Genomic DNA, 25,838 nt, shown 5'->3' with positions numbered 1-25,838 from the left:
TCTCTCTCCCTCAAACTCTTGATCTTTCCCGCAAGTGAAGAGGAGTTGCGTGTCGTCGGCATAGGAGACGATCTGGGCCCCGTGAGCCTCCACCAAGTCCGCCAAAGGGGACATGAAGATGTTGAATAGCGTGGGGCTCAACACAGAACCCTGTGGAACCCCAACTCCCAATGGCGGCATCTCGGCGGAGCTCTGAGAAACCCAGACCGTCTGGCGGCGGTCTTCCAGGAAGGAGGTAAACCACCTGAGCACCGTCCCCCTGAGGCCGATGTCATAAAGCCTCGCTAAAAGCGCCTTGTGGGGGACGGTGTCGAAGGCCGCCGACAGATCTAACATGACCAGCATGGCCCTACCGCCGACGTCCAGAGTCTCCCTAATAATCTCAGTAACCTCCAACAGAGCCGTTTCCGTGCTAAAATTAGGACGGAAACCCGATTGAGATGAATGGAGCAGATTGTTAGCTTCCAAAAAGCTCGACAGGACACCGTGGGCATGTTTTTCCGTGATCTTCGCCAGTGCAGGTAAAAGCGAGATGGGCCTATAGTTTGCCAAAACCTCGGTGTCAAGACCCGGTTTTTTTAGGAGGGGGATCACCATCGCTCTTTTCCAGGAGCTGGGGACCCTTCCCTCCCTCAAGGAGGTGTTGAGGACAGAGTTTACCAGAGGATTCACCACCGCCGCCATCCCGGCCAAAAATTTGGCAGGGCAGGGGTCTAGTGGCGAGCCAGATTTAAGATTAGCCAATAACGTCTGAGAGACATCACAGGCAATAGTAGGGAAATCGGAGAGCGTCCCCGCAGACATCTGCGGAGGACTACAGTCCACCCTATCACCATTGCTTCCATCCGGTCCCCCCACAAAGGTGGCCTGAATGGCCTTGATCTTACTTGTGAAGAAGCCAGCAAGATCACGTGCCCAAACATCCGCTGAAGCTGGCGGGGGCGGATGGGAGCTGGGGATGGTAAACTCCTTCACAATATTAAAGATCTCCTTACAGGAGTTCGCCGCTGCCTCTATCCTCCTTGCCAGATAATCCCTCTTGGCCCCAAGGATGTCCCGATGGTAGGCCTTAACAGCCGCCTTATAGGCAAGTTTTGCCTCCCCATCGTACATACGGCGCCATACCCTCTCAGCCATCTTGCACTGACTACGGGCCACACGGAGCGCCTCCGTAAGCCACGGGGCCGATTGCCGAGCCACCGTGGACCGGGGGGCAGCCTTAGGAGCTAGATCATCAAGCCTGTCGGTAAGCCAGCGCTGCAGAGACTCCACATCGCTGTCTAAATCACCCGAAAGATGACAAGGGTGATCCAGCAGCGCCTGCTCGAGTAAATCAGGTGTCACTCTATACAGTGCTCGCGAAGCTGGTCTGAGCAAAGTGGACGCTCTAAACTCCAGGTGCACCGCTTCCATCACCGAAAAGCTGATCAACCGGTGGTCAGTCCAGAGCATCTGCCGGGTAGTAACCTCTGTAGGTGGAACAGATGAAAACACTTGATCCAGGGTATGCCCCTTCTCATGTGTTGGCCCCGACACGCAAGGCACAAGACCAAGCGGAGATGTAACATCCAACAGTTTGGCTGCATCCGAGTCACCTGCCACATCCAGGTGGAAATTAAAATCACCGGCCACAATGCAGTGCTGTGTGGTCAGTGCCAGCTCAGAGGCGGCCGTCTGCAGATCCTCAAAAAAAGTGCCCACCGGGCCTGGTGGCCTATATACCAGCAAGCCCTTCAGGGCCTGACCCGGTGACAGTCTAATCGTGAAGGCCAGCGACTCGGCATTCCCAATAGAGTTCAGGGGAAGCACTGAGCATGAAACACTCTTTTTCACCACCACCGCTACTCCCCCTCCCCTGCCCCTCGCTCTGTCCACCCGGAAGATGTTATACAGCGGGGGAATGGCAGAGAAGACGTCCGGGTTGGAGGCCTCTCCCAGCCACGTTTCCGTTAAAAGCAGACACAGGGGATTTTCTGCGACCAAGAGGTCGTAGATATGCAGGGCATGGCGGCCTACCGACCTCGCATTCAACAGCAGGCAGAGATGCTTCGTACCGACAGTTGCCGGACGGGGTGCGACAGTGCACGTCCAAGCAGGCGTCCAACCACAGGCCGGGCAGCGACATTTGCCCCTAAACCGACCCGGAAAAACGGAACAACAGGAGCGAGAAGTGGCCTGCAGATCCCGCAATGACGCAGAGGAATAGCAAATCATTGCTGCCCGTGTAAAGCCAGGCCAGAGTCTCCCGCCGCCCCGACGCCTCCTGGCGCGGACGGGCGCAGACGGGCAGGACTCTGGCACGACTCAGGCGCAGTGAAGGCGCGCCCGCTGCGCGTCACCGCTGCGCGCTGAAGGGGAGCGTTAAGTGGGGCGGGCGGAGGAGGCCCGGAGAGCTAGAGCGCTCGGTCCGGCGCGTCCACAGCGTCGCACCCACACCCAAGATGGCGGCGCAGATGCAGCAACAGGCTGAGAGCCCCCAGATCCCGGACCCGCTAAGCAGCGGTGGTACAACTATTAACGTGCAAGGTAGGGGCCAGTGCCCTGTTAAAAACAGGGACGCGCTAAGTAAAATTCAAACTAAATCCAAAAGCGAGCGTTTTTCCTACAAAGCGCAGCGCGCTATCAAATTAAACAAAAAGCAAAAACAAACGTTTTCCTTAAAAAGCGCAAAGCGCTGTCAGGCAGAGCAGCGAGCAGCGTGCAGGTCGCCAGCCAGGTGGAATGAGAATGGTAGGTCGGGCTGACCCGCTCAAGGCCAGCCTTAAGTGGGGCGGGCGGAGGAGGCCCGGAGAGCTAGAGCGCTCGGTCCGGCGCGTCCACAGCGTCGCACCCACACCCAAGATGGCGGCGCAGATGCAGCAACAGGCTGAGAGCCCCCAGATCCCGGACCCGCTAAGCAGCGGTGGTACAACTATTAACGTGCAAGGTAGGGGCCAGTGCCCTGTTAAAAACAGGGACGCGCTAAGTAAAATTCAAACTAAATCCAAAAGCGAGCGTTTTTCCTACAAAGCGCAGCGCGCTATCAAATTAAACAAAAAGCAAAAACAAACGTTTTCCTTAAAAAGCGCAAAGCGCTGTCAGGCAGAGCAGCGAGCAGCGTGCAGGTCGCCAGCCAGGTGGAATGAGAATGGTAGGTCGGGCTGACCCGCTCAAGGCCAGCCTTAAGTGGGGCGGGCGGAGGAGGCCCGGAGAGCTAGAGCGCTCGGTCCGGCACGTCCACAGCGTCGCACCCACACCCAAGATGGCGGCGCAGATGCAGCAACAGGCTGAGAGCCCCCAGATCCCGGACCCGCTAAGCAGCAGTGGTACAACTATTAACGTGCAAGGTAGGGGCCAGTGCCCTGTTAAAAACAGGGACGCGCTAAGTAAAATTCAAACTAAATCCAAAAGCGAGCGTTTTTCCTACAAAGCGCAGCGCGCTATCAAATTAAACAAAAAGCAAAAACGAACGTTTTCCTTAAAAAGCGCAAAGCGCTGTCAGGCAAAGCAGCGAGCAGCGTGCAGGTCGCCAGCCAGGTGGAATGAGAATGGTAGGTCGGGCTGACCCGCTCAAGGCCAGCCTTAAGTGGGGCGGGCGGAGGAGGCCCGGAGAGCTAGAGCGCTCGGTCCGGCGCGTCCACAGCGTCGCACCCACACCCAAGATGGCGGCGCAGATGCAGCAACAGGCTGAGAGCCCCCAGATCCCGGACCCGCTAAGCAGCGGTGGTACAACTATTAACGTGCAAGGTAGGGGCCAGTGCCCTGTTAAAAACAGGGACGCGCTAAGTAAAATTCAAACTAAATCCAAAAGCGAGCGTTTTTCCTAGAAAGCGCAGCGCGCTATCAAATTAAACAAAAAGCAAAAACGAACGTTTTCCTTAAAAAGCGCAAAGCGCTGTCAGGCAGAGCAGCGAGCAGCGTGCAGGTCGCCAGCCAGGTGGAATGAGAATGGTAGGTCGGGCTGACCCGCTCAAGGCCAGCCTTAAGTGGGGCGGGCGGAGGAGGCCCGGAGAGCTAGAGCGCTCGGTCCGGCGCGTCCACAGCGTCGCACCCACACCCAAGATGGCGGCGCAGATGCAGCAACAGGCTGAGAGCCCCCAGATCCCGGACCCGCTAAGCAGCGGTGGTACAACTATTAACGTGCAAGGTAGGGGCCAGTGCCCTGTTAAAAACAGGGACGCGCTAAGTAAAATTCAAACTAAATCCAAAAGCGAGCGTTTTTCCTAGAAAGCGCAGCGCGCTATCAAATTAAACGAAAAGCAAAAACGAACGTTTTCCTTAAAAAGCGCAAAGCGCTGTCAGGCAGAGCAGCGAGCAGCGTGCAGGTCGCCAGCCAGGTGGAATGAGGCCCACTATTCTCAAAACAGGATTAAAAAATCTGCAAAATAGCAAACATTTATTACGAAGAAAATACCAACACTTAAGATTTACCCATCGAAATGAGTTGTACTATTAGGTAGTGGTGTTGCTATTTTTATCTCCACTAAAGCTTGTGTTGGTGTATCATCCGCTCAACCGCCCTCCTCCTGCCGCGTCCCTCTCACCTTAGAAACATGATGTAATATTGTTTTTTTTTTTGGTTTGGTGTAAAAACATATTAAAGAATAGAAAGGACAGCAAACTGCACAGTTCTGATCAAAAAGGCTAAGTGAGGTGAACAGCAGAGCCTCGCAGCAAGAACTGGTGTACTACAATTCTGCCAAACTAATTTGGGAGCAATCTACCTCCATTACCTTCAATCGAGAGGAGGGCAGGAGAGATCACAGATAATAAACAATGTCACACTGTTCCCTGTATCACATTGAAGCAGAGTCATACTTTCAAACCACTTGTCCAATATATAGTTGTTAGCGACAGTATGCTTCCTATCTCCTTTTAAAGCCCCAATTACAAGTGAGCATGGAAATTCTGATCGGGATTAGATTTCCAAGCGCTGCGTTAAATCTTACACTTTTGAAATTTCCCCTCATTCAATTTTGGTACATCAACAATCCTGATGAAATTCACCAGGTAAAAACAATGCAGCTAAGTATGGTACATGCGAAATCTGATGCAGAAAGCAACCAACTCTGCATATAGGGCCAGATGTAGGTAATTCTATTTTACCGACTCATAAATACCGAATTTTACCGATTCGGTATTTATGAATCGGTAAAATGGAAGGAGGAAGATGTAGGTAAAATCGGTAATTGAATTACCGAATCTGTAAAAATCGGTATTTACCGAATCGGTAAATACCGATTCAGTAATGCCCATTGATTCCTATGGGCCTTTGAAGCCCATAGGAATCAATGGGCATTACCGAATCGGTATTTACCGATTCGGTAAATACCGATTCCAGCAAGGGTGCAGGGGGTGTCACTTTGACACCCTCTAGCACCCCAAATACAGGCATGTGTGCCATGTGGCACACTGACATGCCCTAAGGGCATGTCTGTCTGTCACATGGCATAGGTGTGCATGCACACATGTGCATGCACACCTGGATTCGGTATTTTACCACCCAATTGGATTGGGTGGTAAAATACTGAATTTGAAAGGCCTTTGGGACTCAGAAGAGTCCCACCTACATCTCGAAGTTACCGAATCGGTAAAAATACCGATTCTGTATTTTACCGATTCAGTAAATTTACCGATTCGGTAGATTTACCGAATCGGTAAAATTGGCCCCCTACATCCCAAATACCCATTTACCGGTCGGTAACGGCCGAAATCGGCCGTTACCGGTCGGTAAATGGCCACCTACATCTGGCCCATAATTCCTCATTCCTACGAAGAAAACTTGGATTAGAAGTTATTTGTTTTACGGATATACAATTTAAAGGAAGAGGAAAAGTAGAGAAAATGCCTGGCGCTGGTACTCAGTTCCCTGTTTTCCTCTCAGTGAATCAACCATATGGTAGGTTATGTATTGAGAAAGTTATTCATAACACCATCAATGTCCAGAATTATTTCTTTTATTTCATGATCTTCTTGAAATGCACTTTTCTTTCTTGGTGTGATGTTTACATCAAAGACATTTAGCCATCTTCATCAATACATTATAATGTACACAGCCAAGCCACAGATATATAGATACCCTAGACTAAAGTTTATGTTTTTCTTAAGTGTGGTAAATTCCTCACCCATTCCCAGACAAAATTATTTATTGCCTATGGAAATTAAATACAATCAATGGGGTTTTTTGGTAATGCCATAAGGAGATTTGATTTAAGAACGAAGAAACATACAAGCCGGCTGCACCAGGTTTAGGTTAAAAGTCGAGGACATAATGGGGCATATTCTCAAGAAGTTATCGCCAAGTTAGGGGCACTTTAACGCAGCCAAAGTCGTGATAAATGTATCACCCCATTGACAAGGTGGTGCTAACATCCGATATCACCAGTTTTCCTGCAATAGCAGCCGCAAAAATACATCGCCACAGATGACACCGGCAATTATCGCTTATGATATGCAGAGTAGGCGTTCCCGTGCAAATAGCTGCGACAACACCACTTTGCAAAATTCTCAGTGACCAGCCAGATCGGCGATAAGATCACAAAACAGTTGATAAGGCGCGTTAGCTGCAGGGATTTAACACCTGCTCTTACCTGTTGTAAGTCGGACGACAACCTGCACCAGAAAAGGGAGCCCAGCCTAGAACCACACCTGAAGAAAAACAGATGGAGCCACTGATCATGCAGCTCGGGCACCCAAGAGGGTCCTAGCACCCACCAGACAAAGATATGTTACATCAACTTTATGAAATCATGAACAACACAATTTGCCTGATGTTGCACAATTACAACACTTAACATGCATGTGTGGTCAGGAAAACGGAGAATCACTCATTCATCTTTGAATTACCAAACAAAACATTTTATTCGAATAAAGTCAAAACAACTATTTTGAAGAGTCATGGCGGCGGGTCTTCTCGGGACAATCTGTAGGTCACAGCCTGCAAGACAAAATTCTAGACAAGAAGGGGTGTCATGTGCTCATCAAAGGACAGAGAGAGAGAGAGCGAAAGAGAGAGAGAGATGGGGAGTGAGAGAAAGAGAGGGAGAGAGAGAGAGAAAGAGAGGGAGAGAGAAAAAGAAAGAGGGAAATAGAGGGAGAGAGAGGGAGAAAGAGAGAGAGAGAAAGAGAGAGAGAGAGAAAGAGGGAAAGAGAGAGAGGGAGAGAAAGAGAGGGAGAGAGAGAGAAAGAGAGGGAGAGAGATTGAAAGAGGAAGAGAGAGAGAGACAGTGAAAAGAAGAGAAGGAGAGGGAGAGAGAGTGCCAACACTGCAGACCCAGGCCTCACTGCTCACCTGCTGCCACCGGTGTGTCTCTAACCACATGCCGGTATGCACTGCAGTTCACCAGGTCCCTTATCTAAAACAGAGTCCAGATTTATGAATATACATACAATTGCACACGCTATCATCGCTTGCCCGCCCCTGCGCACACAGGCTGCTGCACCCCAGCCCCTCCCACCACCCAGCGGTGACTGCCCGCCCCTGCGCATCCAGGTGTCACTGCTCTCCTTCCACCACCAGCGTGTCTCCAAGAGGTCTCACCACGTGCCCAGGTCCCGCGAACATGGCAGCCTCCACATCATGCCGCCCTGCTCCGCTGGCCACCAGGTCACACACTTGATTCTAGGTCTTGATTTCGCTATGGCAGAGATCACATCAGTGCACAGTGCATCATCACAGGCTGCACATCCGCTCAGCCCTTTAGGTGCCACTAACTCTGTGACCCGCAAGGCAACGCCACGCTGCGGTAGGCCAGCACTGTCTGCCGGCTGAGGCTTACACTGCGGTCCAGCAGGACTCGCACAAATCCTTACCAGCCCGGACCGCCGGGACGAGGTATCATCCCAGGCTGCACACCCACTCAGCTCTTTAGGTGCCCCTACCTCAGTGCACCAAAAGTCACCATCCCGTGGCGGTGTACCTGTGCCAGCAGCAGTGAATCCGGTGCCACCAAGTCTGTGCCCAGCAAGTCATGGACCTTTTATGATTGAGTCTTGTGGTGTGGAGGCCATCATGTCACCTCAGGCACTGGGGAATGTGATGTGGCAGGGCCCTAAGCCCTCATGCATAAATAATAACCACGTGGATACACCCAGATAGAGTGACAACGGCACACAGCACGTGCGTCCGGCCCTTTTAATTAGCAGGGTCACATGTCTTGTGATGCGTGTGCAGGATGGATGTAGTGTGGGTGTAAGCCAGCTGTGACGTAGTGGCTGTGGCATGCTGACAATTAGACCTGTGATCAGCAGATCACTACAGGGAAGACCTGGGACATATAGTGTTGTCGTCCCCAACCCCTGTGAGCATAAGCTGAGTGGGCTGGACTGGCATATGCCAATCCAGCCTAAGGGTGTGAACAATGACCCCAAGGCCCTGGGCATGGTTCCGCCCTTGGCTGGACAAGGAAGTAACTAAAGGGTGTGACCCTGTTGTAGTGCCGGCGCCACCTGGACCGCAATCGGCAATGTGTCACCCTGTGACCCAAGTCCCACAACATGAGCAAAATGGACGTAAGGGGAAATCATTGACCCTACATTCATCCATACTTCCACACTTGAAAGATCATAGACATGACACATCTGTGTGAATATGAATGTTTAATGCACATTCAGTGGAGTGTTGTAGCTGGAGCAGTACAGGGCCATCCAAACCCTACTTTACAGTAGGAGTCCTTCAGGGAATGACAAGTTCATCAGAAGAGATAGAGTTCAGTCCGCAGTCTGAATCCTGTGACCAAACAGAATATGGCAGTCCATGTTGAGGTCCAAGGTGAGCGCCACAGAGTGTATTGGGGGACAGTGGAAGGTGATGATGAAGAGGGCAGAACCAAGCAGAAACCGGCCATATGGCCGAGATGAATGCTACTGCGTCCTTCTTACCACGAAGGCAGATTCATCCACATCTTCGTCCTCTGCTGTTTCATGTGCCTCACATGTGGGTGGTGGTGTTCTGTCTCCAGCACTGTGTGGCACTGTGTTATATTCTGTATATGCTTTTCTTTCTTTTGTTTCTATTATACTGTGCTCTGGATTCTGTGATGCGTGCCAGCATCTTACATCTGCTGTTCCAGATTCTATGTTTGACAGTTTGCCTCTAGATCTTCTATGCTTCAGTCGTGCTGTGCCTTTCTTGAGCTATTAATTAAATATTCATCTTTTGTATAAAGTCCTGATCTCTCATCATTTTAATATTGGCGACAAGGATGTTCCTGATTTCTGCCACGATTGGATAATGCACAGGAGCAGAAAAAAAAAAAAAAAGGATCCAGCGTGAAAATTACTTTGGACAAGTTTTTCGACTCTCAGCTGAGGAAGCGTAATTTTCTATGTTGATTGGTGTTTCTCCGAAGTTTTTCAGCTAAAGGTAACAGTTGTTTGGGAATTTTAACTGTTTTGAACAAAAAAACGGAGTGTGGCTCGAGACTTCAACTTTCAAGCACCTGGATATCGTCAGTGATAGACATCGTCATTGCTTTGTTGAAGTGTTGCCTGGAAACGAAGATTCAGCTTCAGCTGTGAGGCTTTGCTAGGCAACGCGATCTCCGCAGTGACACTGCCGTCGGAATCTTCTTTCAAAGAATGTGACGTGCATATGTCATCACGCCTGACATGAATGCGCCGTGTAACGTGAAGGCGCCATTGTGAATTGAATAAACGGAACAGGAGACGCTGGGAGGTTAAGAAGCTGCCGATCGTTAATCGGAGTATGAGGTACTGTATTTTATATAATCGGAACAAGAGATTCTGAAGGACTAGAAACCTGCCGGTTTGTAACTGGAGAAAGAAATATTGTATTTTCCCCTGAACTCGTGTTATTTGGGAATCCGATTATAGAAGAGGTTCGTTTTTGGAAAACGCTGCAACTACATTCATGGAGTGACAAGTGCTGCATTTTCAATCGTATACTTTCTTCTGACTGATCGAGGAGAAAAGCATAAAGCTTATTTACCTTCAAGTTCGTTATACAGATCGTGACTTCCTTCTAGTGGTTATTTTGGGAAATAACATAGGACTTTCAAATTTTTTATGTGGATAAAAATTTAAATTACAAGTTATTGTAAATTTTAGTGTATCTTATTTAACATGCAGTTTGATCCACCTTCAAAGTTCTTGCAATCCAAGGGTGATCCACCTATCCCTTGGACAAGATGGAAGGAAGAATTTTTTACTTATTTAAAGGCAATGGATGGTGATAGAATGTCTGCAGAGAGAAAGAAAAATATATTCTTGCATTGTCTTGGTTCAGAGGGGCAATTAGTTTTTCGAACTTTACCTCATGTTAGATCTGGTGGTGACATAAATGTGTATGACGAAGCTATTTCAAGAATTGAAGGAAGGTTTAAGCCAGTAACTAGTATAGCTCTGAATAGATTTAAATTCTATACTAGAAAACAGGAGGAAGGGGAATGTTTTGATGATTTTTTAACTGCTGTACGTGCTCTCTCTTTTCATTGTAACTATGGGCTCATGACAGACGAAATGATCAGAGATCAAATCATTGTACATGTAAAGAGCAAAAAAGTCCAAGAACAGCTATGGATTTTGGGTGACCCTAGTCTTGAGGTTGCCATTAGTACTGCTAAGGCTTTAGAGCAGTCAGATAAGTGGATAAAATCTTTAGAAAAAGGTACCACTTCTTCTTCTTCTCCTAATTCTGACAAATCCTCCTCTGGTACTGAAGTATGTAATGTTACCCCTCAAGATTCTAGGAACAGATACTCTAGTAAGAATGATGGGAAAAACAAGCAATTTTATTGTTTTAGGTGTGGTAACCCTGACCACATTGCCTCTTTTCCACAGTGTCCAGCTTTGAGTAAGCAGTGCAATAAATGTGGACGCACAGGTCATTTTTCGAAAATGTGTAAGATACCTGTGAAATGTTTTCAAGTGGGAGAGTGTGACTGGTTCTGATTCTTGTTTTTCTGATTCTGTTCGTGACCAGGAGAGTTCTGTTATGGGTTTTCCTGGGCGTCCTCTGTATCAGACTCAATCTGAACATCTTTCTGTTGCCTCTAGAGTTAAGGCTAGTGATAGACCTAGGAATGTACCTAGTTGATTTTTGGATTAAGTTTCTTCTGTTAAGGGGTGAAATGTGTTATATTCTGTATATGCTTTTCTTTCTTTTGTTTCTATTATACTGTGCTCTGGATTCTGTGATGCGTGCCAGCATCTTACATCTGATGTTCCAGATTCTATGTTTGACAGTTTGCCTCTAGATCTTCTATGCTTCAGTCGTGCTGTGCCTTTCTTAAGCTATTCATTAAATATTCATCTTTTGTATAAAGTCCTGATCTCTCATCATTTTAATACACTGCCACTTCAAGGGGAGGAAATGTGAATGTACTGGTAGCAGCAGCATTCATCAGGGCAAGCCCTTGTGGCAGCAATGACATGAGGAGGGTCTTTAGAGCATTGAGGAACCCAGCTACCACTGACAGGTGTGCAGCTATTGCAGCCACTCTTTACGCCTGTGTCTGCTCTATGGTCTCCATTATCCTCCGCATGTGTCCCAACTTCCGGGTGACATCGCTAGAGCCACTCTGACTAGACAGTTGTTCTTGTCTCTGAGTCAGGACTCCAGCGATGTCAGCCATGGATCGTTGGAGAGCATGGAGTAGACTGTGGGTGTCTGTTAGGGACTGTGAGTGGTCCTTCATGGAACTTAGACACCCACGTAGGGCATCTAGTTTGGCTGCCATGCGGTCGAACCCCACCCGCACCTGTTCAGCCAGCTTCTCCTGGCACCCCAAAACACGTCGTTGGAAGGCCATGTGTTCTTTGTGGAGGTCCTGGGAGGCCGCCATGTTGGTGGGTTCTGCCTGCTGTGTGGTCTGTGCAGGGGTTGGAGTCTCCTCGATGCAGCTGGGCTGCCCTGCTCCTGGACGTGGGGTGCGGATGCTGTCCATGACCTGTTGGAAGGCATCAGGGTCTTATTGTGGTGGTCCTCTTCATCATCATAGAAGAGAAGTTCGGCCTGCTATGCAGGAGGTGTTGGTTTTCCCTCTGCAATGTGAAGGGGAGATGCAGTTTAACATTGTGTTCACATGTATGTTGACGCATTGTACATGTTTACATACAGACTGCATGACAGTGCACATTGTGGCTGTTTGGGAGGAGCTGCCTATTTGATGCGGGACAGTGGACATTTCGACAACATGATGGATGTGTGTTTGTACTTGTACATCATCATCTCACATTTCCCTGCAATGCCAAATGTGATTGATCAGTTTCAACACACAAGCGGCACCAGTTGTGTCCTCTGTTCTGTTGTGGACATGTTGCAGTTTGTACCACATTGTTGTCAATGTTGATGTGCCCTGCATGTTCTGTGTGTGTGCTGCATTTTGAGAGATTCGTCCCTGCAGCTCTGATTTTTCTGCCCCTTATCCCTTTCATGTGGTGTGCCTTTGACTTCTGTGCTTATACAGTGCTGAGATGTTGCAGACTTGGGTAAGTTGGTCTCTTGGTGGGAGTCGGGGGTCTGGGGCATGGTTTGTCTGCAGATGTGCTATACTTAATTGTGCCTGTGTGCCATTGTGCCCATCTCCCCCCATGCCCCCAGTCCCTGGTTGTTACTCACCCTGGTGCTGTTGTGTCAGGTCATGTTGAGCAATGTCCGGTCCCCCAACTCCTGCCACCTTCTCCCTACTAATGACTGTGGACACCATTTCCTCCATCTCGTCCAGCTCCTCCTGTGGCACTGGACTCCAACCTCCAGTCCGCATTGCTGCCTTCCGGTTGTTGGCGAGTTTGTGCTTGGTTTTGCACTTCACATCATTCCAGTGCCTCTTGACCTCTTCCATTGTCCTCTTTTGTACTCCGACTGCATTCACCTTGTCAACGATAGACTGCCATATTCCATTTTTTGTTGCCAATGACACAGTAGAGGTGATGAACAGTTGTTGATGGTGTTATACCACCTCCGTTATCAGGATCCTGTTTTCCTGCAGACTGAACCGAGTCTTCCTCTTCTTCTTGTCCTTGCCCTTCCCTGACCCCGAGGTCCCAGGCTGTTCCTCCGGGGGGCATCTGGGGTTCTGGTTGTCCTCTGTACTTGCTCCGACTACCTCCATTGTGCTTTACTGTTGTTTTGCTTTTATTTTTATGTTTTTTTCTACTTTTATAGTGATTTTTCCCGCCTGATGTGTGTGACTTGCTGGCCTGGCGAAGGTTACTATAGATTTCTTTATCGCGATTGGGCCCATGGCAACTTTTTGCGCATTGGTGTTTACATTTTTATCGACGTCCCAGTGACATTATCGCGGACATGTGACGCATTATCTGGAACATATTGCATGTTATCGCCGTGTTGTGAATAGGAAGTTGACACAGAGTTATTTTCCTGTGATAGTCGGTGATATAAAACATTGTGATAACCTAATTTGGCGATGATTATCACACGTTCTTGATAATATCCCCCTATGGCTTTTCAGATGACTCCCAGTCATCTCCAAACATCACATCTGTCCTTCCTCATGACCTACTGATTCCTTCCCACTAAAATCAGTTAGCCTCTAACTAGGTTTGTTATTCTTTAATCTTTATTACATTTAACTAGCTAGCTGGCTGCATGGATACAACTTCTTAACCAACCTGAACAAGCTTAAACTACTTTAATATTTTCCTGTGATATGCACCAAAAACTACATAAACAAGCAATGAATGTAAATGTAAATGTAGTATACTTGTAAAGCGCACAGCTGCCCCAGCAACGGGGCGTCCCGGCGCTGTAGAACTCTGGCGAACCCGTCCTGGCTTTCCCTGTGGGATGGTCCCTTGCTGGGAGTCCCCAAGGTGGAGCCAGGCATCCCCGGAATTGGTGGGGCCGTTGTGGAGATTAGGCAAGCTAATGCCCAGAGTTGCCGAGTGGAACCCCTGATTAGAGTAAGCACCGAAGCGAGAATTATCGAGTCCGCTGACCAAGGTCCACGACCCTGCCGCGTCGGGAATTGAACCCTGGTCCCAGGCTGACTTCTGCTCTCAGGCCTGCCGCCTCTAACCAGTGAGCCACACTACTCCATAAGACCAGGGAAACCTATAAATATCAGAAATTGCGCCATCTGAGACACAAGAAACTCTAAGAAAATCTTACAACTGCTGCAAAGTGCCTGAAATGGAAGGGCACTAGGATGTGGGAGAGGCCCCAGCGTGGAGCCTGAGCCTGCCTCACTGAAGCTGAACTCAACTCTGCGCAGACTGCAGACAGTGTCTGCAATGCAGAGCTCAGCTGTACCTTTGTTTACAGACAGTAACATTACTGAATGATGACATCCCCTAAAAGTACATTAATAGGTAAAAGATGTGCGACAACATGACACTGCAGCATTGTTATCATTTAGAAGCGAGGGGGGGGGGAGTGGCTAACAGACAAACATGGCATACACGAATTAGGGAGGCTCTCCCTCTGTGCCTTTAATATTTGAATACATCTGCCCTGTAGAGACACACAAGGAACTGAAAAGATGCAGCATATAACTGCGAAAGATTAAGAAAACTCATACTGGCAAGTTTTGAACCATAGTGCACCTGAGGGATGAAGAGTTGGAGGATCGGAACCACAGGGCCGCCTGATTGGAGCTGGACACGAGCAGATGAGGCTGGGGCTGTGCAGATGCTGTGAGAGGTCTGAGGCCAGGGGAACGTTAAAAATGGGACATGAAGAGGGACTGCCGGCCACATAAGAGCACCCCTCCAAGAAGAGCTCACGTGGCCTGCTTCGATCCGGAGCTGCTCTCAGCACCTCGGAAGGTAACATATGGAAGGTAAACTGCGGCCAAGCGGGGGACACGCAAATTAGAGTTGTGCCCTCTGCAGGAGTCAATTAAGTACTGGGGGAAAGGGTAACCCTCCACAGAGGCGGGCTGGCACAGGTAACTCTCAATTGGGTGATCCTGTGGAACATGGTCTGAACTGCATGGCACAATGGCCCAGCAGTGTGATGCAGTGAGAGGTGCTGGAGAGTGACCTCATATGTATATTGGAATAATTAGGACACACCACGCTGGGTTCTTCACGGGCCTAACAGATCAAAACCTGGTTTGGACAGGAACAGTGGAACAGAGGGCTTGGGTTGGCAATGGCAGTGACTGGCGGCGTACACCTTGGGTTAGGCTGGGAAATCGCAACCGGCTCATCAGCCTAAATGGTGCCGCCTGACATTGTCTTACTATGGGCCTCCACCTATACCCCATGACAACAGTAGTGCACTAGCACACATACACTACACCTCTACAGCTGCGACAACACTGGTCCAGGTCAGGTTGACCTGTGAGCAGAGGACCGGAGGCCGCCGATCTCTTCTGTTAAAGTGTTATTTCACAAAACGTTTATTATGCGATTGTGCAGACTGTAGACAGACTAGTGACAGCAGTGCAATTATGCAGAGTTCAACGGCTGTAACTCACTTTGAAGGCTGAATGTTGCGCTCAATTTGGAAGAAGAACTTAGTTCAGTGAGACCTACTGTCAGTCAGCGAGCTCCCGGCCTTATAGATGTTACGAGCCAGCCGGTACGTCACCCGGGCAGCACGGCTGCAGTCCAGAAGAAGACTCAACATGAATCTGACTCGTGCAGCAGGGACATTCAATTTAGCCCCAGGCTGCACTGGACTGCAGTAGGGCGAGACGGCGGCTGCCGTGGGCCAAGTCATTCATTAGGCCGCACTGGGGCCGGCCGGGCCTCATGGCACAACACGATTGCGAGCTCCAGAGGCCCTCTCCTGGCCGAGCTGGCTGCCAAATTTAAACGGTGCCATGGCAGGGCTTGCCTATAGGTGTGTGTCCGGCTGTCCTACGAGCATGACACTTGCGCCGCCCGCCATCACCCATGCCTCGGCGGGCGGCAATGTGAATCACTCAGTGTGTTGCCGGTGAGTGAAATTCACTCTCAGCTCCCCGGCGCCGGTCTGTGGGGCTGCCAATTTGAATGTGGCATGCCGTGGGGGGGAGGTGGGGGTGTTATTATTGTGGCGCAGCCTGCGCACCACAGAACAGTCAGCACTGTCTGTGAACCCAGCGGCGACTAGGACTCATCGACTGACTAGGATTGAGTCCCCCGCCGCTTCTTCTCACTACCCCTTCCTCCCGGACTTGACGGCACTAGCACGGTCACATGTGATTAATCCCAGGTGGGACCCCATGGTGTGCCACAATGACATCCAGTAGCAACGACTCCTGAGGGCAGGCCCTGACCCTGGTAATTGGCAGCAGTGAGTGTGTCAAAGCTGCGTGGCGCCGCAGTTTTAATTTGTTACATTGTAGCGCTCTCAGCCACTCCAGAGCTGAGAGCAGAGAGAGGATCTTTAACTATTTATGAACTCACAGCCCAGCTGGTAGCACGGGTCTCTCGGAGCTGCAGAGCTGGTGCACACAGATGCACAGGCGGTGGCGCACGCTGGCGAGTGGCAATATGCGTGACAATGCATTTCAGTGTGGTGTTGCGGAACACCACACTGAAATGCGTGAGCGTGACACCTGATGCGTGATACTTGGCAGGACTGCCCACAGAAAGGAGTAGCGTGACGATTCAGGGTGGTTGGGGCAGAAGAGGGGGTTGGGGAGCTTTCCAAGCCTAAAATACACATGTTTGCAGATAATTTACCTCGCTGGGGGTGACTGAGGCGCTGCACCTCCCGATGTGTTTTTAGTGGTAGGGGCATTACTCACTTACCTGAGGCCTGGGCTCAATTCTAACTCCTTCCCGCCCCGCTCCGACGTGGGGACCAGCACCGTTGCACGGAGGTCGAGAAAGGGTAGTCAGGCACTTCCGGTGGACCGGTTAGCGGTCTAGTGGCTAGATCATCAGGGATAAAGCCGCATGCTCAAGCGGCCGCGCCCAGGGGGTGCGCCGCTGGCATGTCAAGCCCGTCTGCGTCCGTCCACGGCCGTACGGGCACCAGGGCCAGAACCCCTGATCACCCGGCTGTAAAGAAGGCAATTCAGCTCGCTAGAACTACACGCCATGTGCCCACCAATTGCCAGTCTGTGTAGACATAGTATGATGGGAACCAGTCACGACCGGGGCTGCAGCCACTGCTCATTCAAGTACAATACTGGGAGAGTGATGCAGGTAGGGAGTTCAGGTCTGAACTGTGGTTTGCTGAATTGTAAGCTCTCAGCAAACATAAATTGGAGATCTTCGATCTGCTCTCTGATGGAAAGTTTGAATTATTGTTCCTTACTGAGACATGGCTAGACTCCGATTCGGAACCAGAAATCCTGGAGGCATTACATATTGGTTATGCAATTACCAGGATTGATAGGGCTACAGGTAGAGGAGGAGGGAGAGCAATTAATTTTAAACACCCCTTACATTGTTCCCTGGAACCCATCACTATTGCCGATAGTGAAGTGGGCTCCTTCACGATTAAAATAAATCTTAACCTTGCTGTGAAGGGGCTCTTGGTCTATAGACCACCTGGCCTTCAAACACGGTTTTCGTCCAGCATGCTTGACGGTCTTACGCACCTGGCCTTACGCCATGATAAACATTTAGTGCTGGGTGATCTGAACCTTCATTTCGATGACACCTCGGATAGGGGGGCGGTCGATTTATGGCAGGAACTGCTGAAGCTCCACCTAAGCTTGAAATCTCATGCCCGACTCATCAGCATGGCCACTTACTCAACCCCGTGTTTGCTAATTGGGAAGATATAGGAGTAAACACTCCCCTCCCTGTACCATGGTCAGACCACTTTTTGGTCCCCTTTGTGGTGAGGGTTCCAGCGTCTAGAGTCCAGGAAAAATCCTTATTGAACCGTCCCCGCAGGAAATGGGTGGGCTTCTCGCGGGACAAATTTAACAGGGCTCTGGCCCTGGATGGGCCTCCTGGAGGCACAGATATCGAAAACGCATGCTTTAATTTAAAGAGGCGTATTACAGATGTGCTGGATTGCACGGCCCCACTACTATCAGATAAGATCTTGGGCAGAGCTCATAACTCTGCACCATGGTATAATAGTACACTGCGTCTGAAAAAGCTGAGTGTAAACGTCTGGAGAGGCAATGGAGAAAGGGTTTTCTAACCCAGGATAGGATGGAGTACTTGGAAACTCGGAAAAAATATTATGGGTTTATTAGAAGGGCTAAGGCCACATACTATCAGGATAGAATTGGGGCAGTGGAAAACTCCCCAAAAGAATTATTTAAGATCTATAAGGAGATCTCCTCCCTAGTGTCTACGGCCGCACCAATTGCGGGTTCAGTTCAGTCCTGCAACCGAGTTGCGGATTTCTTTTCATAAACAGTGGAGAAAATCTACTCAACTTTTCCAGTGGCTGTGAAGAAGGGACATGAGTTTGTGGAACAGGTTGGAGGAGTTAGGAACAGTATTAGGACGGATAGTATCTTTGAGCCCTTCATCAGGCATCTTTTGGAGGTATCCTTCAAAACGCACACAGTGCCAGGTAGTTGGAAGAATGCAATTGTTCTTCCTCTACCGTAGAAACCGAATGCCAGCCCTGATAAGCTTGACAACTTACGACCTATCTCGCTGCTTCCTTATTTGGCTAAAGTGGCAGAGAAGGTAGTTAACCAACAACTGATCGCACATGTCAAGAAATCCAGCCTCTGCACCCCTCTCAATCTGGCATTCTTGTATTAGACTCAACAGAATCCGGTCTACTCCTGGCCACGGAAACCATCAAACAAGGAGTAGATGCTGGGCAAACAATGGCCCTGATCCTTTTGGACCTGAGCGCCTTTGACACTGTAGCTCACTACACCTTGCTGCAGTGTCTAAATAAGGGCGGTGTCTCAGGCCCGGCTCTAAAGTGGATGCAATCCTGCCTGGCAGAACGTAGCTTCCAGGTTAGGCAGGGAATTCACTATTCAAAAAACATCAAACTGGGACAGGGTGTGCCACAGGGATCGGCCTTGAGCCCGACCCTGTTTAATCTATATGTAACTCCCTTGGCGGAGTGTGGAACAGACCCCTCCCCTACCTCTCTCAGGCGGTGGCTCAGTACCGTTTCCCTGGGCTCCGACGATACTCCCACCGCGTCCCTGGCAATCCGGCATATCCCCCTTTCTCTTTCCATGCAGGAAACGAGTACGAGGGACGGCGAACCGGAAGTACCTGTCTCCAACCCCGGAAGTCCCGCCCACGATCCCGGACCGGAACACGGAAAAGGACGCCACAGAGAAGAAGCGGAGTTCTTGAAGGCGGACTCGTGGCAGGAGACAGCAAACCGAGAACTGAAGGTGGTGGACGGAGAGCGTGGAGAAGAGGAGAGCGGAGGCGAGGAGGACGAGATCTGGAGCGAGGACTGGTGGAGTCCTGTGGAGGTGGCTGGAGAGCGGCCGCAACTCGGAGAAGAGTTGCGGCGGGGCATGTGAGTACCCTGTCTCCTGAATTGCAGGCTGACTTGTATCATAGTGTAGATATCGACTCCTCTCACTGTATAGCACTCCTAGGAGCACTGTATATATGCGCACTTCCTGAGACACCCTAGATAGTTCATACCGCCACCGGAATCCTCACAACTTGCACCCTTTCCCTTCCTGCTTGAGTTCCATTTCCTCTTCTACCCTTCCGACCCCCCCCTCACGCTCTCTTCTATCCCCTCACAACCCGGGTGTTGGTGTCACCAGTTAGTACTCGTGACCAAGGACTAACTGCCCTGTCATTGTCTCTCTTTACCTCCGAGGACCACCGGACTACCAAAGACGGAGAAAAGGAAGACCCCCACACCTGCTCACCGCGGATCCCGGCTCCCTGACGACTACCATCCGGATTCCCTCTCCATTCTTCTGTTTCCTCTGCCCCTACGTACTATAACTGTCACTGTTAATAAACAGAGCTACAGAAATTGCTCAGTACATACGGCCTCCAAGCCTGTTATTCCGGTCCGCCCATACCCAAAGCCCACAAGTGGTGTCAGAAGTGGGATACACCGGAAGCATGGAGGCGGCAGTGAAGAAACTGGCAGAATCCCAGGAGCAGATGGGAAGGATCATGGAACAGTTCCTAAAGACGGCCGAAGAGGACCGCGGGCAATTACACGACGTCCTGAAGGGTCAAGGCACGGCCCAGGACCAAGCTCTAGGAAAACTGACCGACGTGTTGGGACAACAGAGGCCCGTGACATCCCTTCCGTCGGTAGTGCTACAAAAGTACGTTCCAGGCGAAGACCCTGACTTTTTCTTTACTAATTTTGAGCGCTTGGCCCAGGCTGCTGCATGGCCAGCCGACCGCTGGGGTCACTATTTGGGACCTTTGCTTACCGGGGAGCTACAGGCAGCTTACCAGCAGGCCAACGTTCAAGGACAGACCCCGTATGCCGACATAAAGACATGCATTCTGGAACGCCTAGGGATCGACGAGGACACCTATAGAATACGCCTTAGACAAGTAAAGGAAGGGCCACAAGAAAACCCCAGGGCTCTTTCTTTCCGTATCCAGGACTTGGCTAATCGGTGGCTGAAACCCGCCACCTCCTCCAAAGATGACATCTTAGCCAAAATATATCTGGAGCAGTTTTTGGCTTCCTTACATCCCTCCACGCAGAAGTGGGTACGCCAGCACGCCCGCCTAACACTAGAAACGGCCGTGGAAATTGCCAGTGCTTTCAATCGTGCCCAGGAGACACAAAGGATTAAGGATGAACACCTAACCCGAGGACATCACCCCTCTCACATCCGAGCCCAAAGACCTCCCCCGCCAAGAAAACCCGAACCAACTCCCCTTTTTCCTTACCCTGTCCTACCACGACCACCGAACCCCGGACCCCAGTGCTACCATTGTGGAGGTTATGGCCACATCGCCAGGGTTTGCCCCCAGAGAGAAGAGCCTATGGAGGTGGGGCTGGTTAGAAACCTGGTGTGTGACACCCCGGAGATGGAACCCCCTCGTTTTCACTGTCCAGTGATGATAGACGGCCAACCATTGAGCGCTCTAGCAGATTCCGGTTGCCGGCAAAGCGTACTGCGCCCTCAAGAACTGCCCACTCGCATAGGACCCGTGACCGGTACTGTCGCCATCCAGTGCGTACACGGCGACACCAAGACATATCCCACCGCAAGGGTGCGGGTACAACACCATGCAGACCAAGGAAGCCTTCTGAACGTAGGTTTGATACCCACTTTACCAGAACAGATTATACTGGGCAGTGATTACAGCGGACTACCTCACCTCCTCCAGAAAACGACTGACTCACTCGAGAAGTGGTGGGCAGAAGCACCGTTTCCCCAGGCCACTGCTAACCCGAGCCACCCGGACAAACCCCACAAAACCAAGAGCCAAAAGAAGAAGGAGAAAAGAAAGCACGCAACTGCATATCCCGTGCAAGTGGACGACCACCCATGGGAGACCGACAGGGAGTTCCGAGCGGCTCAACAAGAAGACCCCATGCTACAGAATGCCTGGAACCAGGCTTTGGATAACGAAGACCCTCTTCATGTAGGTCCCTACTTCTTTAAACGAAACGGGCTGTTGTACAGGAAGGGCAACCCACAGCAAGCATCACAGTTGTTAATCCCTGGGCCCTTTCGGGAGAAAGTGTTGTTCCTGGCCCACAGCCACCTATTAGGGGGACATTTCGGTGATATAAAAACGGGACAATCCATCCTTGACCGATTCTATTGGCCGGGGGTTCATCAGCAGATCAAACGCTACTGTCAGGAATGTCCCGTTTGCCAGAAAAACAGCCGATATCGCCCTCCCCGAGTTCCTCTCCTGCCTATGCCCCTCATAGACGTGCCCTTTAGTCGGGTTGGCATGGATCTTATCGGTCCTATGCTTCCATCCAGAAGTGGGTGTCGGTATGCTCTGGTTCTAGTGGATTATGCCACTCGCTTTCCCGAGGCGGTGGCCCTAAAACAACCCACCACCCAGAACATAGCAAAAGCACTTATCACCATCTTTTCACGGGTAGGTTTTCCCCGAGAGATCCTGACGGATCAAGGGACCCCCTTTGTTTCCTCCCTCATGAAACAGGTTTGCACCCAGCTGGGTGTCAAACAGATAAGGACTTCTGCATATCACCCACAGACCGACGGCCTGGTAGAACGCTATAATGCCACCCTAAAGACCACACTAAAGAAACTGCTGGCCCTCGAAAGCAAAAGGTGGGAAGAAATGCTACCCCTAGCATTATTTGCTATCCGTTGCAAAGTTCAACGAAGCACCGGTTTCTCCCCATACGAATTGTTGTATGGAAGGGCTCCCCGAACCCTGTTGGACATGGCAAGAGAAGCGTGGGAGGCCGCACCTGATCGCACCAAACCCCTCCCAGAATATGTAGCCAACCTGAAAACCCATTTGGGACAAATACGGGAAATTGTACGTCAGAACCTGTTGGCGGCACAAGCCTCTCAAAAGCGTCAATATGACAAGGGAACTAGGGCCCGTTCGTTTAATCCAGGTGATCTCGTACTACTCCTTCTACCATCCTCAGACCATAAACTTCTGGGTCAGTGGCAGGGTCCTTTTGCAGTCCTACGTCAGGTAACCCCTGTGACCTACGAAATAGAGATGGATCCCCAACGAGGGGTCTCCCAGATTTACCATATAAATCTCCTGAAACGGTGGGAAGGACCCCGACCTGTTCTGTCCGGTCTTGCGACTCCTACTGTCCTCCCTTTTGAGATCTGTTTTGATCCCGACTTGCGGGAAACCCAGAGAGCAGACCTAAACACAGCCCTGACCTCCCTTCAGCATGTGTTTTCCTCCCTACCGGGCCACACCACGGTGGTAGAACACTGTATTCGGACTGAACCAGGGAAAACCGTGAGACAACGGCCCTATCGGGTCCCAGAGGCTCGAAGGACGGTAATCAAGGAGGAAACTGACATGATGCTACGAATGGGCGTCATCGAACCGTCCATCAGTCACTGGAACTCCCCTATTGTATTAGTACCGAAGCCGGATGGCTCGGTACGTTTTTGCATCGACTTCCGGGAGGTCAACAAAGTCTCCTGCTTTGATACATACCCATTACCCAGGGTCGATGAAATGGTGGAACGCATAGGAAAGGCTAAATTCATCAGTACCCTTGACCTCTGTAAAGGCTATTGGCAAATCCCACTCCGCGCAGAGGACAAAAAGAAAACTGCCTTTTCAACCCCGGATGGCCTGTTCCAATTTAAGGTGATGCCCTTTGGCCTTCACGGTGCCCCCGCCACCTTTCAGAGGGCAATGAACCTGGTCCTCCAACCTCATTCACGATACGCCGGGGCATACCTTGATGATATCATCATCTATAGTGACACTTGGACCCAACACCTACAACACTTGCAAGAAGTCGTTTCCTCACTAGGAAACCATGGCTTTACCATCAACCCCTCCAAGACCACGCTGGCCGCTCAAACCGTAAAGTATCTGGGGTTCCTCCTGGGCGAGGGGGTCATCAGACCACAAAGCAAAAAAATAGAAGCCATACAATCCATCCCCTTCCCGCGAACAAGAAAGGAATTAAGGGCTTTTCTGGGTCTCCTGGGGTACTACAGGAGGTTCATTCCCCGTTTTTCCCAAACAGCTGCTCCCCTGACGGACCTCCTTAAGAAATCCACAAAAGCCGAGGAGGCCCTCTGTCATCCAAACCCGGAGGTGCTCCAGGCCTTCAGCCAACTGAAGCAGGCCCTGGTTTCCGAACCTGTCCTGGTTAGTCCCGACTACACCAAGGGATTTATCCTGCAAACGGATGCATCAGACCAGGGTATAGGGGCCGTGCTGTCGCAGAAAGATAGGGACGGACAGGAGAGACCCATCCTCTACCTAAGTCGAAAGCTCTTTCCCCGGGAACGGAATTATGCAGTCATTGAAAAAGAGGCCTTGGCTATCAAATGGGCTATAGAAAGCCTTCGTTATTATTTGGATGGTCGCGAATTCACCCTATATACGGATCATGCACCATTAGAATGGATGGCGAGAAACAAGGGACACAATGACCGTGTTCTACGATGGTTCCTGACTCTTCAGCCCTATAGATTCACAACACTACACCGCAAGGGTGTGGAACAGGGAAATGCGGACTACTTGTCTCGTTACCCTCCCCCAACCAACTCTAGTAGAAAGATGGCTAGGGGAAAGGGATGTGGAACAGACCCCTCCCCTACCTCTCTCAGGCGGTGGCTCAGTACCGTTTCCCTGGGCTCCGACGATACTCCCACCGCGTCCCTGGCAATCCGGCATATCCCCCTTTCTCTTTCCATGCAGGAAACGAGTACGAGGGACGGCGAACCGGAAGTACCTGTCTCCAACCCCGGAAGTCCCGCCCACGATCCCGGACCGGAACACGGAAAAGGACGCCACAGAGAAGAAGCGGAGTTCTTGAAGGCGGACTCGTGGCAGGAGACAGCAAACCGAGAACTGAAGGTGGTGGACGGAGAGCGTGGAGAAGAGGAGAGCGGAGGCGAGGAGGACGAGATCTGGAGCGAGGACTGGTGGAGTCCTGTGGAGGTGGCTGGAGAGCGGCCGCAACTCGGAGAAGAGTTGCGGCGGGGCATGTGAGTACCCTGTCTCCTGAATTGCAGGCTGACTTGTATCATAGTGTAGATATCGACTCCTCTCACTGTATAGCACTCCTAGGAGCACTGTATATATGCGCACTTCCTGAGACACCCTAGATAGTTCATACCGCCACCGGAATCCTCACAACTTGCACCCTTTCCCTTCCTGCTTGAGTTCCATTTCCTCTTCTACCCTTCCGACCCCCCCCTCACGCTCTCTTCTATCCCCTCACAACCCGGGTGTTGGTGTCACCAGTTAGTACTCGTGACCAAGGACTAACTGCCCTGTCATTGTCTCTCTTTACCTCCGAGGACCACCGGACTACCAAAGACGGAGAAAAGGAAGACCCCCACACCTGCTCACCGCGGATCCCGGCTCCCTGACGACTACCATCCGGATTCCCTCTCCATTCTTCTGTTTCCTCTGCCCCTACGTACTATAACTGTCACTGTTAATAAACAGAGCTACAGAAATTGCTCAGTACATACGGCCTCCAAGCCTGTTATTCCGGTCCGCCCATACCCAAAGCCCACACGGAGCTAATGGAGGGCTTCGGTATTAGGGTTGTTTTGAAAACTGATGACACTCAACTGGTGGTCTCCCTATCACAGGCACCGGATCTGGCAGCTTCCAATTTCATGGCATGCTTGCAGGAGCTTTCCTCCAGGATGGCTAACAACTGCCTGAAACTTAATGGAAATAAAACCGAGGTGCTTGTGGTGGGGGGTGGTCCATCAGTATCGTCGTCGGCGTGGTGGCCCTCGAGTCTGGGTCCCACTCCTAAGCCGTGCTCTCAGGTAAAGAACCTGGGTGTATGGTTGGAATCTAATCTCTCTTATGAACATCAAACCAGGTGGCTAGGGGGTACATGTTTTGGAGTCCTTAAGGGCCTGGGGAAAACCCTGGACCTACTCCCTATTGATGCCAGGAAGACCATGGTGCAGCCCTTGTGACATCACGCCTAGATTATGGTAACATACTTTATCTGGGTGCCACTGTCAAATGTATGAATAGACTTCAGGATCTGCAGAATGCAGACGCACGACTAGTCCTTATGCAACCTAGGAGGACTGCCTCCAAAAGAGCTCTGACATCCCTGAACTGGCTCCCAGTCAGGAAAAGAGTGCTGTTTAAGGCACTCTATACATGCCATCGCATCACCCAGGGTATTGGCCCCTCCTATCTGAGAAATCTACTTACACGATATGTGCCCACACGGCTCCTTATATCAAGTGGGACTGGTCTGTTACTTGTACCTAAGGTCAGGAAGGCCAGGATGGGTGGCAGGTCCTTTCGGCTCTTGGAAGCACAGAATTGGAATAAACTTCCCCTGAGCCTCCGGATGGAGTAATCAGAGGTGAAATTTAGGAAAGATATTAAAACCTACTTGTTTTCGTGTCAATAGTGACTCC

The sequence above is a fragment of the Lissotriton helveticus genome, chromosome 1_2 (assembly GCF_964261635.1).
Source record: "Lissotriton helveticus chromosome 1_2, aLisHel1.1, whole genome shotgun sequence".
Lineage (NCBI taxonomy): Eukaryota > Metazoa > Chordata > Amphibia > Caudata > Salamandridae > Lissotriton > Lissotriton helveticus.
Note: the sequence above shows the minus strand (reverse complement) of the source record.